General features: G+C 46.6%; 1 protein-coding gene across 2 annotated transcripts in view; it reads right to left on the bottom strand.

The window, feature by feature from the left end:
- The window catches only part of LOC126184682 (nuclear pore complex protein Nup98-Nup96-like), a 222,623-nt gene that overhangs the window by 198,127 nt on the left and 11,277 nt on the right, over window positions 1-13,219 (bottom strand). The window lies entirely within an intron of this gene.

The raw sequence follows: 13,219 nt of genomic DNA, 5'->3' as shown, positions 1-13,219 counted from the left end.
TCTGGACATGATATTTCGAGCCACTTACTGATTTAACGTAAGACCAGAACTTCCTAGGATTTTCTGTCAAGTCGGTACCTAGTATTTTACTTTCGAATTCACTGAACGCTTCACGCATAGCCCTCCTTACGCTAACTTTGACATCGTTTAGCTTCTGTTTGTCTGAGAGGTTTTGGCTGCGTTTAAACTTGGAGTGAAGCTCTCTTTGCTTTCGCAGTAGTTTCCTAACTTTGTTGTTGTACCACGGTGGGTTTTTCCCGTCCCTCACAGTTTTGCTCGGCACGTACCTGTCTAAAACGCATTTTACGATTGCCTTGAACTTTTTCCATAAACACTCAGCATTGTCAGTGTCGGAACAGAAATTTTCGTTTTGATCTGTTAGGTAGTCTGAAATCTGCCTTCTATTACTCTTGCTAAACAGATAAACCTTCCTCCCTTTTTTTATATTCCTATTAACTTCCATATTCAGGGATGCTGCAACGGCCTTATGATCACTGATTCCCTGTTCTGCACTTACAGAGTCGAAAAGTTCGGGTCTGTTTGTTATCAGTAGGTCCAAGATGTTATCTCCACGAGTCGGTTCTCTGTTTAATTGCTCGAGGTAATTTTCGGATAGTGCACTCAGTATAATGTCACTCGATGCTCTGTCCCTACCACCCGTCCTAAACATCTGAGTGTCCCAGTCTATATGTGGTAAATTGAAATCTCCACCTAAGACCATAACATGCTGAGAAAATTTATGTGAAATGTATTCCAAATTTTCTCTCAGTTGTTCTGCCACTAATGCTGCTGAGTCGGGGGGTCGGTAAAAGGAGCCAATTATTAACCTAGCTCGGTTGTTGAGTGTAACCTCCACCCATAATAATTCACAGGAACTATCCACTTCTACTTCACTACAGGATAAACTACTACTAACAGCGACGAACACTCCACCACCGGTTGCATGCAATCTATCCTTTCTAAACACCGTCTGTGCCTTTGTAAAAATTTCGGCAGAATTTATCTCTGGCTTCAGCCAGCTTTCTGTACCTATAACGATTTCAGCTTCGGTGCTTTCTATCAGCGCTTGAAGTTCCGGTACTTTACCAACGCAGCTTCGACAGTTTACAATTACAATACCGATTGCTGCTTGGTCCCCGCATGTCCTGACTTTGCCCCGCACCCGTTGAGGCTGTTGCCCTTTCTGCACTTGCCCGAGGCCATCTAACCTAACTCTACCGTAGTCGTTCGCATCTTCGCTACACAACGATGTGGCATTTCGGAGGGGAGGAATGGACTGGCGTACGCTGTCAGCAGCACACACGTCGGCAAGGTTGTAGCGTGAAGATCAAGCGCACGTGTCACGAGAGGCCAGAGAGACTCGCAAGCAATACGCTGCCAACGACCTCTTCGTAGCAGGTATTTAGGCTGCCGCCGCTGACCGAAGGGGCTCAGTCATTAAATCGCGTTCAAGTTGGCGTCTGTCAGTTCACATCTCAGGCTACGAGAGTACATAGTGACCAGATTAGTAGTAATAGCAAGATACCGATATTGTCTGCAAGAGGACTATTATTACTGAACTTGTACCACAACACATGGACTCCATTCAAGATAAGTAGCTTCCTGTTCTTGTAAATAAAGAACCATGTTCATTCTTGTGTGCATCTGTGTTATAAAAAAAGGAAACCGGCAGCTCTTAACATCCTCTCCCTTACTCCCTTGGTACAAGCGACTACAGTGGTGAGGACGCAACACTCACTACAACAAAGCAAGAATAACCAACGACTGGCAAGGACTTTATCACATCTGCCCTTCTAAATAGGAAGAACTGACAGTCACATATTGCAGAGAATGTCTTCGTGCTTACTGCGAAGAACGTCTAGCAAATCTGGCACAAACTCTTGTAAAAGTGCAAGAAAATATGTTTTGTTTTGAATGTGTGCCATATTCGTTATATATTCAATTTGCTGTAGTGTGTTTTTATGAAAATAATAAATAGGAAGTCGTAAATTATATGAGGATTTGTTTTTTTTTTTTTTTTTTTTTTTTGTGGTTTTAGAGCGCAAAACTTCTATGGTCATTAGCGCCCAGTGTGAGGATTTGTGTTTCTGTAATCTAGGAATATGGGCTTTGTGATCTAGGGTTGACGATATAAGCTTGTAACAGTTCGTGGCACAGAATATACACGGTGTTACAAAAAGGTACGGCCAAACTGACAGGAAACATTCCTCACACACAAAGAAAGAAAATATGTTATGTGGACATGTGTCCGGAAACGATTACTTTCCATGTTAGAGCTCATTTTATTACTTCTCTTCAAATCACATTGATCATGGAATGAAAACACACAGCAACAGAACGTACCAGCGTGACTTCAAACACTTTGTTACAGGAAATGTTCAAAATGTCCTCCGTTAGCGAGGATACATGCATCCACCCTCCGTCGCATGAAATCCCTGATGCGCTGATGCAGCCCTGGAGAATGGTGTATGGTATCACAGCCGTCCACAATACGAGCACGAAGAGTCTCTACATTTGGTACCGGGGTTGCGTAGACAAGAGCTTTCAAATGCCCCCATAAATGAAAGTCAAGAGGGTTGAGGTCAGGAGAGCATGGAGGCCATGAAATTGGTCCGCCTCTAGCAATCCATAGGTCACCGAATCTGTTGTTGATAAGCGTACGAACACTTCGACTGAAATGTGCAGGAGCTCCATGGTGCATGAACCACATGTTGTGTCGTACTTGTAAAGGCACAAGTTCTAGCAGCACAGGTAGAGTATCCCGTATGAAATCATGATAACGTGCTCCATTGAGCGTAGTTGGAAGAACATGGGGCCCAATCAAGACATCACCAACAATGCCTGCCCAAACGTTCACAGAAAATCTGTGTAGATGACGTGATTGCACAATTGCGTGCGGATTCTCGTCAGCCCACACATGTTGATTGTGAAAATTTACAATTTGATCACGTTGGAATGAAGCCTCATCCGTAAAGAGAACATTTGCACTGAAATGAGGATTGACATGTTTGATGAACCATTCGCAGAAGTGTACCCGTGGAGGCCAATCAGCTGCTGATAGTGCCTGCACACGCTGTACATGGTACGGAAACAACTTGTTCTCCCGTAGCACTCTCCATACAGTGACGTGGTCAACGTTACCTTGTACAGCAGCAACTTCTCTGACGCTGACATTAGGGTTATCGTCAACTGCACGAGGAATTGCCTCGTCTATTGCAGGTGTCCTCGTCGTTCTGGGTCTTCCCCAGTCGCGAGTCATAGGCTGGAATGTTCCGTGCTCCCTAAGACGCCGATCAATTGCTTCGAACGTCTTCCTGTCGGGACACCTTCGTTCTGGAAATCCATCTCGATACAAACGTACCGCGCCACGGCTATTGCCCCGTGCTAATCCATACATCAAATGGGCATCTGCCAACTCCGCATTTGTAAACATTGCACTGATCGCAAAACCACGTTCGTGATGAACATTAACCTGTTGATGCTACGTACTGATGTGCTTGATGCTAGTACTGTAGAGCAATGGGTCGCATGTCAACACAAGCACCGAAGTCAACATTACCTTCCTTCAATTGGGCCAACTGGCGGTGAATCGAGGAAGAACAGTACATACTGACAAAACTCAAATGAGCTCTAACATGGAAATTAAGCATTTCCGGACACATGTACACATAACATCTTTTCTGTATTTGTGTGTGAGGAATGTTTCCTGAAAGTTTGGCCGTACCTTTTTGTAACACCCTGTATACATCACTGTAATATATGTATGTTGGCGGCAATACACGAAATTTAAACTGGTTTTACATCCCTGCCCCTCCTCCAATCTTAGGTGAGCACTTTAAAAAGTTAGAACAATCTATATAAAAACGTTTCTTCGAATTTTATCTTCCATTTATCTATAGAAGAGTAATGGTACTCATTTATTTTTGTTAGGGCGCAAAAACAAGAAGTGCCATACGCGCCCATGTCAGAACTTTAGAACACGAAGACAAAAAAAAGGCTAAGAATGGCTACACGTTAAACCCAATCTATGGAAGGAAGGACAGCTAAAAAACAAGGACTTGGAGAAAGGTCCACAAAACATGCCATAGAGAAATGCAAATCCTGAACTAAAGATTAAATGTCCTTCGCCAAATTGCTACGACGGATAAAAAGTAAAACGCGGTCGACAGCCCGCGCGTCGTTCGCTGAAACGGCTGGTAACTCAGATGGCAAATCTACATGAAAACTTACGTGGTTAAAAAACGGCATTGTCAGGAAATGGCGAACCATTAAAGGTTGAGGGCAATGAACACTAACTGATGGGGAGAACCACTTAAACGGCGATGGCTAAAAAGGTCAATATGCAGTTTCGCTAAAATGATTCCCTCTCGGAGAGTGGGCCAAGAGGAGGTCGTCCAAGCCGCTGGGAGAGGCTTAATTCCCTGGAGATTGTTCCCATAAAGAGAGGACCAGTGGTGAAGCTGAACTGACACCAACTGCTGACAGACGACACCACCGAGACCATCGGGTGGAATGGCAGAACTAGCAGGCCGAGGTACGAAGGCTGAAGCCTTGGTAGTAGCGTCAGCGGCGTCGTTTCACATCAGATTGACGTGACCCGCAATCCACATGAACACCACACTGACTCCAGCAACAGTAAGAAAGTGAGAGCTTCCCTGAACCCATTGCACCGATGGATGGATGGTGTACAGCACACAGACACAGAGTCTGAGCAGATGATGCAACTGAAAAGTATGTGTCGCTGGATGTACTGCATGGCCTGATACAGGACGAAGAGCTCTGCTGTGAATATTGAGCAGTGTTCCGGGAGCAGACATAAAAAAATGTCGGTGCCAATGACGAAGGCACACACGACACCAAGGTCAGTTCGACAGCGATCAGTGTACACAAAAGTATTATCGTGAAGTTCCGTCCGAAACTTCGGGGGATAGAACGAGGCTGCAGTAGTGTCCTTATGAAGCGAATGAAGGCTAAGGTGAACACAGGCCGCCGCACGAAGCCAAGGTGGTGAAGGGTTCACACCCATCGAGAAAGTCGCAAGTAGTGTAAAGTTAAACTACTGGATCAAGAGTCGAAAGCTAACTCAAGGAGATAACAGAAGAGGACTGCGCCCCATATTTGCGATCAAAGGAGTCATCAAAGAAGGAGGCATAGGAGGAGTGCCCAGGCATGGCAGACGAGCAGCATGTGTATCTGCTGAGGAGAGAGTCACAGCGGTAGTTCAGCAGCTTCTGCATACAGATTCTCTTGTATTGAGATGGCGTGAGACGGACGGACGTACGAACAAATAAACAAAGCACCCGTAGTCTAGTTTCGAACGGCATGGGACCAATCCAAACACAGGAGGGTGGTTTGATCTGCACCTAAGGAAGTACTATTGAAGACACAGAGACCGCATACAGCAGGCAGCCAGGTAAGACAAGTGGTACGACCAAGATAGTTTCCTATCGAGCAAGAGCCCAGGGATTTCGTAGTTTCAACGAACGGAAGAGCAATAGACCGAAGATGTTAAAACAGTGGAAGAAACCAATTACGCCGCCAGACATTCATACAAACGGGTTTGTCAGTAGAAAAGCGAAAGCCATTGTTGACGCTCCATGAATAACAACGATCGAGACATCGCTGAAGACGCCGCACAAGGAGACAAGGCCATGGGTAACTACAAAATTGTCAACAAAAAGGAAACTGGAGATGCCCCGCAGGTAACAGGCCATTATAGGGTTAATGGCGATGGCGAAGAGGACGGCGCTGAGGCACACAGTTTTCCTGGATAAAGGTATCTGACAAGGCAGAACCCACGCTTACCTTGAGCACTCGGTCTTAAAAATTCCTGAGGGAAAGGGAGCATGCAGCAACTAAAGCCCCACGTGTAGAATGTACAGAGGACAACAGTCCTCCAGTAGGTGTCACAGGCTTTCTCCAAATCGAAAAATACGGCCTGTCTGGTATTTTCACAGAAAACCATTTATGACATTGGTTGACAAAGTGACGAGATGGTCAACTGCAAAACGGCGCGCTGGAAATCCACATTGTACAGAGGTTAGTAAATTGCTAGATTCTAGTCACCATACCTGCCGGGCATCAATCATACGTTCCATCACCTTGCAATCACGGTGAGAGAAATGGGGCAGTAACTAGAAGGAAGGTGTTTGTCCTTACTGGGCTTGGGTATGGGTATGACAGATGCTTCAGGCCAGTGAGTGGGAAACGTGCCCTCTGCCCAGATGCGGTTGTGCGTGTTAAGCAGGAAGTGCTTGTTCGCAAGAGACAGGCTCTGCAACATCTGAATGTGAATGTCGTCCGGCCCTTAGGCGGAGGATCGGGATGTAACGAGAGTAAGATCTAGCCCCCTCATGGTAAAGGCGGCGCTGTAGCACTAACGATTCCGAGAAGAGAAGGGTATCGCCTAAGCCACCTCCACTTGTTTCCGATAGATGAAGGCGGAGTGGTAGTGGGTGGAGCTCGAAATCCCCGCAAAATAGCGGACCAAGGTGTTTGAGACAGCAATAAGGTCCACTATGACATCGCCTGCTACTATCAGGCTGGAAATTGGGAAATGAACCTCGGTCCCAGAAAGCCGTCGCAGGTTGGCCCTCATGGAAGAGGGAGTGGAACTGTTTGTTTATCCTGCAGAACGCGACGACACTGCACACGCAACTGTTTATAATGAATGCAGTTTGCCATTGCAGGATGACTGTTAAAAATGTGGAGAGCACGTCTCCGCGAGTGAATTGTGTCGCGGTACACTTCAGTCCACGAACGGACCGAGACACTGCGAGATAAAGACAAAGAGCGAGGAATGGAACGTTCTGCAGCGGTAAGGATAACGTTTTTAAGATATTCTACCTGGTCATCACAACTGGGGAAATGTTTGTCGAAGGTCGCCAGGGAGGAGTGAAGCCTCCAGTCGGCCTTAGAAGGCTGCCATTTAGGTGTGCAATATAGGTGGGGTAGGATTCAGAAAACGGATAGCACACGGGAAAAAGTCGTTCGTGTATGTGTCAGAACAGACCAGAAAGACGATGGGCAAGCTGGGCAGTGCAGAAGAGGTCCAAATGGGAAACGGTGTGCGTGGAGTCTGAAAGGAATGTGGTGCTCCCGTGTTATGGCAGAGGAGGTTAAGTTGATCGAGAAGTTCAGCCGAGAGGGCACCTTTCACCTTCTGGGAGAACCGCAAAGTGGATGATGCACATTAAAATCACTGAGTAGCAGAAGGGGGTGAGGGAGTTGCTCAATAACCTGGAGTAAGTATGCCCTGGTGACACCGAAAGACAGATGTAAACAGTACAAAGAAGAAAGGTCAAGTGAGGAAGGAAAATGCTGACTGCAACAACTTTAAGCCGGGTAGTCAGTGAGATGGGTTGACTACGAACATCATCCCGGATGAGCACCATGACTCGCCCATGAGATTGAATGCCACAGCTCTAAGCAGTCGTAAGGACGCAATTTTGTTTCTTGGAGGCAGCAAACAAGCAGGCGCTGCGATTCTAAAGAGTAGCTGTAAGTCCTCTTCATTGGATCGAACACCGCAAACATTCTATCGATGGACGAAGGAAGAGGAGGAGGGGGAAAAATAAAGGGGTGTCACCTCGGCAGCTGCAGAATATCAGCCTACTGAGTGTAGAGGCTGGAAGATCCTGATCCATGATATCTACAGAGTTGTTGGCATTCTCCTTCTGTCAGTCTGTGGAGTCCAGGGCGGAAAAATGGTTGGCAGTGCACACCGTCGACACGGAGGTCGGCCAGTAGAGGATATCATGTGGCGACACCATCAAAGAGGATATCCGAGTTGGCAAAGGAGAAGACCGTTTGATTGATTTCTTGGAGCTTTTCCGGTTGGCAGAGGAAAACTCAGGTATTTGTTGGCAGGAGGGACGCAAATAATCTTTGTAGAAGTATTCCTTCTCTTCTTTCCGGCCTGCCGGTTGTGTAGCAGATGACTTCGCATCATGAAGCGAACGTCTGGTGGCTTGTTGCAAGCTGGAGGTGGAGACGGGGAAGCTACCGTGACACTGGGTGATTTTACAATCGCTGTGTTGAATTTGAGGTCAGATGTCTGCATGTCCTTGTCTTCGAAAGCGAGATGTAGCATGAACAGTACTTTTAAGTGCCGGATGGTAAAACACAAGGTTTCCAACTAGCCAACAACTTGCGAGTAACCGGGTAATTCACTTTTTCCTTCACCCAGATCTGGACGATCCGCTCATCGAGATACATGGGACAATCTCGGGAGGAGGTGGCATCGTCGTCATTGCAATTAATATAGCGGTTGGCTAGAGGTCGACAGGACACTCAAGTGTGGTTGTAACAATGATACTGGTGGCAGCACATTGGGTTTGGAATGTATGGCTGGACTGTGATAACTTCATAGCCTGCTTTGATCTTTGATGGAAGCACCAGTCTATCAAAAGTGAGAAGAACAATGCGTGTAGGCACTAAGGATGCATCTAATCACCCAACAGACTACAGCGACACCCTCATCAGATAGGTACGTTTGTATTTCTGCCTCAGTCAGACCATCGAACAGCCTAGTATTTAAAAACATCACAGGAAGAATTCGATGGGTAGTCACGGAGGAGCGAAGCTGCAAGCAGTTGTTGTGTTTGAGAATCTGAAGTAGTATCCAAAAGCAATGTGTAAATGTGTAAATGAAAGCAGGGTTTCGCAAGACCAGCAATTGTATCGACAGCTTTCTAAATAATAAACGGATTCACCATAGCAAATAACTGATCGTCATCAGTACGCGAAATCATGTGGAACCGTGGTGCATCTGGGAGGGTCTTTAAATCATTAGACTCTGTCCCTTTACGTTTTGTGGACGTTAACTGAAGAGGAAGATTGGCTCATTGCGAGAAAATCTCCCGTGATTGCCCGCGTTTCCGATGGCGCGCTCCTTCCAACTGCCCCCCCCCCCCCCCTCGCCCCTTCAGTGAGGAGTGCGCCTGCCTTATGTGATTGTTCACACCTCCCAAACACTTGACAGACGGACCAATCAGCAATTTTGAAAGGTAGCAGCTCAGGCAATCACCCCTCCCTGGGCCTGGCCTGTACCGGGAGTACTTTCAAAACCTACCTGTCGACCCAGGACTGGTGGGAATTAAGCGTTAGCCAGTGACCTGTCACGCGTCACACGTGTGGGTTAGTCTTCAGAGGCGCACGGGGGGTGGGGTGAGAGGGCGAGTGTCTCAAATTCCGAAGCGGAAGGAGGATAGGAGAAGGGAAACTAAGAAAGGAAACGGGAACAAGAAACAATGGACAGTCTGTTCTAATATTGGCTACTGAAAATGCAGAACGCATTTCCAAAAACATCCCAGACATATTCCTCATAGGAGGGGAAGAAGAGGATAGACACGCAACACGGAAGGGAACAATGCTACAAAGGCAAGCTAGCGATCGAGGACAACATAATGAGTTCTATTATTTAAGAAGTCTTCGGAGCCACCCACATATCTGTGAACTTATTCCATATGTTCGTACCTCGTTTAACAGCCTGCAGTGAGGCAACATCTCAAATGCTTTTCCACCATACTTGCTCCGGACACTGCGAGAGGGCTGTACAAGCAATGATCACACGCACGGCACAGCGGACACACCAGGAACCATGGTGTTGGCCGTCGAATGGCGCTAGCTGTGCAGCATTTGTGCACCGCCGCCGTCAGTGTCAGCCAGTTTGCCGTGGCATACGGAGCTCCATCGCAGTCTTTAACACTGGTAGCATGCCGCGACAGCGTGGACGTGAACCGTATGTGCAGTTGACGGACTTTGAGCGAGGGCGTATAGTGGGCATGCGGGAGGCCGGGTGGACGTACCGCCGAATTGCTCAACACGTGGGGCGTGAGGTCTCCACAGTACATCGATGTTGTCGCCAGTGGTCGGCGGAAGGTGCACCTGCCCGTCGACCTGGGACCGGACCGCAGCGACGCACGGATGCACGCCAAGACCGTAGGATCCTACGCAGTGCCGTAGGGGACCGCACCGCCACTTCCCAGCAAATTAGGGACACTGTTGCTCCTGGGGTATCGGCGAGGACCATTCGCAACCGTCTCCATGAAGCTGGGCTACGGTCCCGCACACCGTTAGGCCGTCTTCCGCTCACGCCCCAACATCGTGCAGCCCGCCTCCAGTGGTGTCGCGACAGGCGTGAATGGAGGGACGAATGGAGACGTGTCGTCTTCAGCGATGAGAGTCGCTTCTGCCTTGGTGCCAATGATGGTCGTATGCGTGTTTGGCGCCGTGCAGGTGAGCGCCACAATCAGGACTGCATACGACCGAGGCACACAGGGCCAACACCCGGCATCATGGTGTGGGGAGCGATCTCCTACACTGGCCGTACACCACTGGTGATCGTCGAGGGGACACTGAATAGTGCACGGTACATCCAAACCGTCATCGAACCCATCGTTCTACCATTCCTAGACCGGCAAGAGAACTTGCTGTTCCAACAGGACAATGCACGTCCGCATGTATCCCGTGCCACCCAACGTGCTCTAGAAGGTGTAAGTCAACTACCCTGGCCAGCAAGATCTCCGGATCTGTCCCCCATTGAGCATGTTTGGGACTGGATGAAGAGTCGTCGCACGCGGTCTGCACGTCCAGCACGAACGCTGGTCCAACTGAGGCGCCAGGTGGAAATGGCATGGCAAGCCGTTCCACAGGACTACATCCAGCATCTCTACGATCGTCTCCATGGGAGAATAGCAGCCTGCATTGCTGCGAAAGGTGGATATACACTGTACTAGTGCCGACATTGTGCATGCTCTGTTGCCTGTGTCTATGTGCCTGTGGTTCTGTCAGTGTGATCATGTGATGTATCTGACCCCAGGAATGTGTTAATAAAGTTTCCCCTTCCTGGGACAATGAATTCACGGTGTTCTTATTTCAATTTCCAGGAGTGTAGAAATATGGACTGCCTGTTGCCCTTCATCCATAGTTCGCAGCATATCGTGAGAAAAGGGCAGCCTGAGTTTTGCACGAGCGATGCTTTCTAATTCCATACTGACTCGTGGACATAAGCTTCTTAGTCTGAAGAAAGTTTATTATATTCGAACTGAGAATATTTTCAAGCCTTCTGCAGCAAACAGAAGTCAGGGATATTGGTCTGTAATTTTGCGGGTCCGTTCTTTTACCCTTCTTATACACTGGTGTTACCTGCGCTTTTTTCTAGTCGCTTGGGACTTCGTGCTGGGAGAGAGAGTCACGATAAACCCAAGCTAGTTAAGTGTCCAGTGCCTTACAGGCTTTGTAAAATCGATCTGGGATTCCATCTGGACTGAGTGATGTATCTGCTTTCAATTCTTTCAGTTGTTTCTCTACGCCAGGTATGCTTATTACTACATCGTCCATACGAAAGTCCGTCTGCTGGTCAAATGACGGTATGTTCGTACGATTCTCCTGTGTGAACGATTCCTTGAACGTGAAATTTAAAACTTCGGGTTTCGTTTTGCTATCTTCAACTGTCACACCAGACTGGTCAATAAGGGACTGAATGCAAGCGTTAGACACGCTTAGCGATTTTAAATACAACCAGAATTTTCTCGGGTTCTCCGCCAGATATTTTCTAAGGTGTGACTGTGGTAGTTTTAGGTTTCGCACATAGATCTTTTCACAGAGGCGCGAATCTCTGCTAACCTTCGCTTGTCATATATGCGTTCCGTTTCGAACCGAGAGAGCAACAGCCTCTGCTTTCTCAGCATCCCCCGAATTTCGTTATTAAACCATGGGGGCCTTTTACATCCTTTACCAACTTACTAGGCACGTAACTCTCGAGACTAGGATATACAATCTGCTTCAACTTTGCCAATAATTCCCATACACACCTCTTACTGGAACTAAGTAATGCCAGTTCACTGTCTAAGTGAGATGTTAATAACTGCTTTCTGCTCTATCTAGCAGTAACTCCCGCCTAGCCTTCTTTACTGATTTATGAACTTTCGTAATCACAGTTGCTACAATGACATGATCGCTAATTCCAGTTTCTAAGGTGACATAGGCGATAAGGTCCGGCCTATTCGTAGCTGCTATGTCTGAGATATTTCCATTGCGCGTAGGTGCCGAAGTAGCTGCTCAAGATAATTTTCAGAAAACATGTTCAGGAGTACTTCCCATAACTGTCTGCAGTCAAACCCCAGCTCTGGGCTGATGGTCTAAACAACAACAAATTCAGTTTTTACCCTTTTGTGCGATTTCCACATAGTGTATTTATTAAATTTCGTGCTTATAACTTAACACAATATTGTAAAACTGCAGTGTGATTTACAAATTTGTTCAGAAACGTTTGTTTTACAATTGTTTTAGCTGGACACGCTTGCAATTATTGATGTGCTCTACTTATTCCGGTATCTTATTTTTATATTACTTTTACATATTTAATTTCTTGGGTTATTTTACTATTTCTATTGTGTCGTCGCTGTAGGTTCTTTTACTCGGTCAAAGATGCTAAAAAAAACAACTCACACTGCAACAAAGTTTGCAAGAAAATGATTATTGGGATTCCTCACACCTAAAGACTCAACAAATGGATTGTTAACTGCTGGAATGATTGCCCTCTAGAACCGATCTTTTAATTTTGTCGAGGGTACTGGCTTTCGCAGAGTAATGAATGCTGCTCTTCCAAAGTGTAAGGTGAAAGGTCGTGATTTTTTTACTTCGTATTTGTGCAATAATTTGTACAATAAGCTGGCATGAAAAATCAAGAATTTACTTGAGAGGGGAGGGGGAGGGGGAGGAGGAGGGAACAAAGGAAAAATCATTAGTGAGGGAAATTTTATGCATGTTCATGAATAACCATTTCCATGACTAACAAGGGGAGGCGACGACGTTGGGATCGCACATTTAATTCAAACTTTGTGCACCTTTAGGAGGTGTACAAAGAACCTAACATGCAAGTAATAAGGTGTACTACTCAGGCAACTTAGAGAAAATCGTAAGAGAAGTTTTACGCATGTATTATCTGAGGTACCTGTGAGTAGGTGCTAGACGCTGGAATTCATGGTGGTCAAATGATTAGCGGTCGCGCTTCGGAATATCAACTGTACACTATTCTTGTGGTCTGACACATCGTTAGTGTATTAATCAATAATGTCATTCGCATGATTGTTTATCGAGGTTTGACTTGCGCTTTCCAAGCTTGTCCCTCGTCCTTGAAAATTTAATTAAAAATAGTAAACAGTCAAATAACATATGAAATTCAGTACAATCTCACGAAAATACGCGTGGGTTT

Source organism: Schistocerca cancellata, chromosome 4 (genome assembly GCF_023864275.1).
Source record: "Schistocerca cancellata isolate TAMUIC-IGC-003103 chromosome 4, iqSchCanc2.1, whole genome shotgun sequence".
In the NCBI taxonomy this organism is placed as follows: Eukaryota; Metazoa; Arthropoda; class Insecta; order Orthoptera; family Acrididae; genus Schistocerca; species Schistocerca cancellata.
This window is presented reverse-complemented; position numbering and strand designations above follow the sequence as displayed.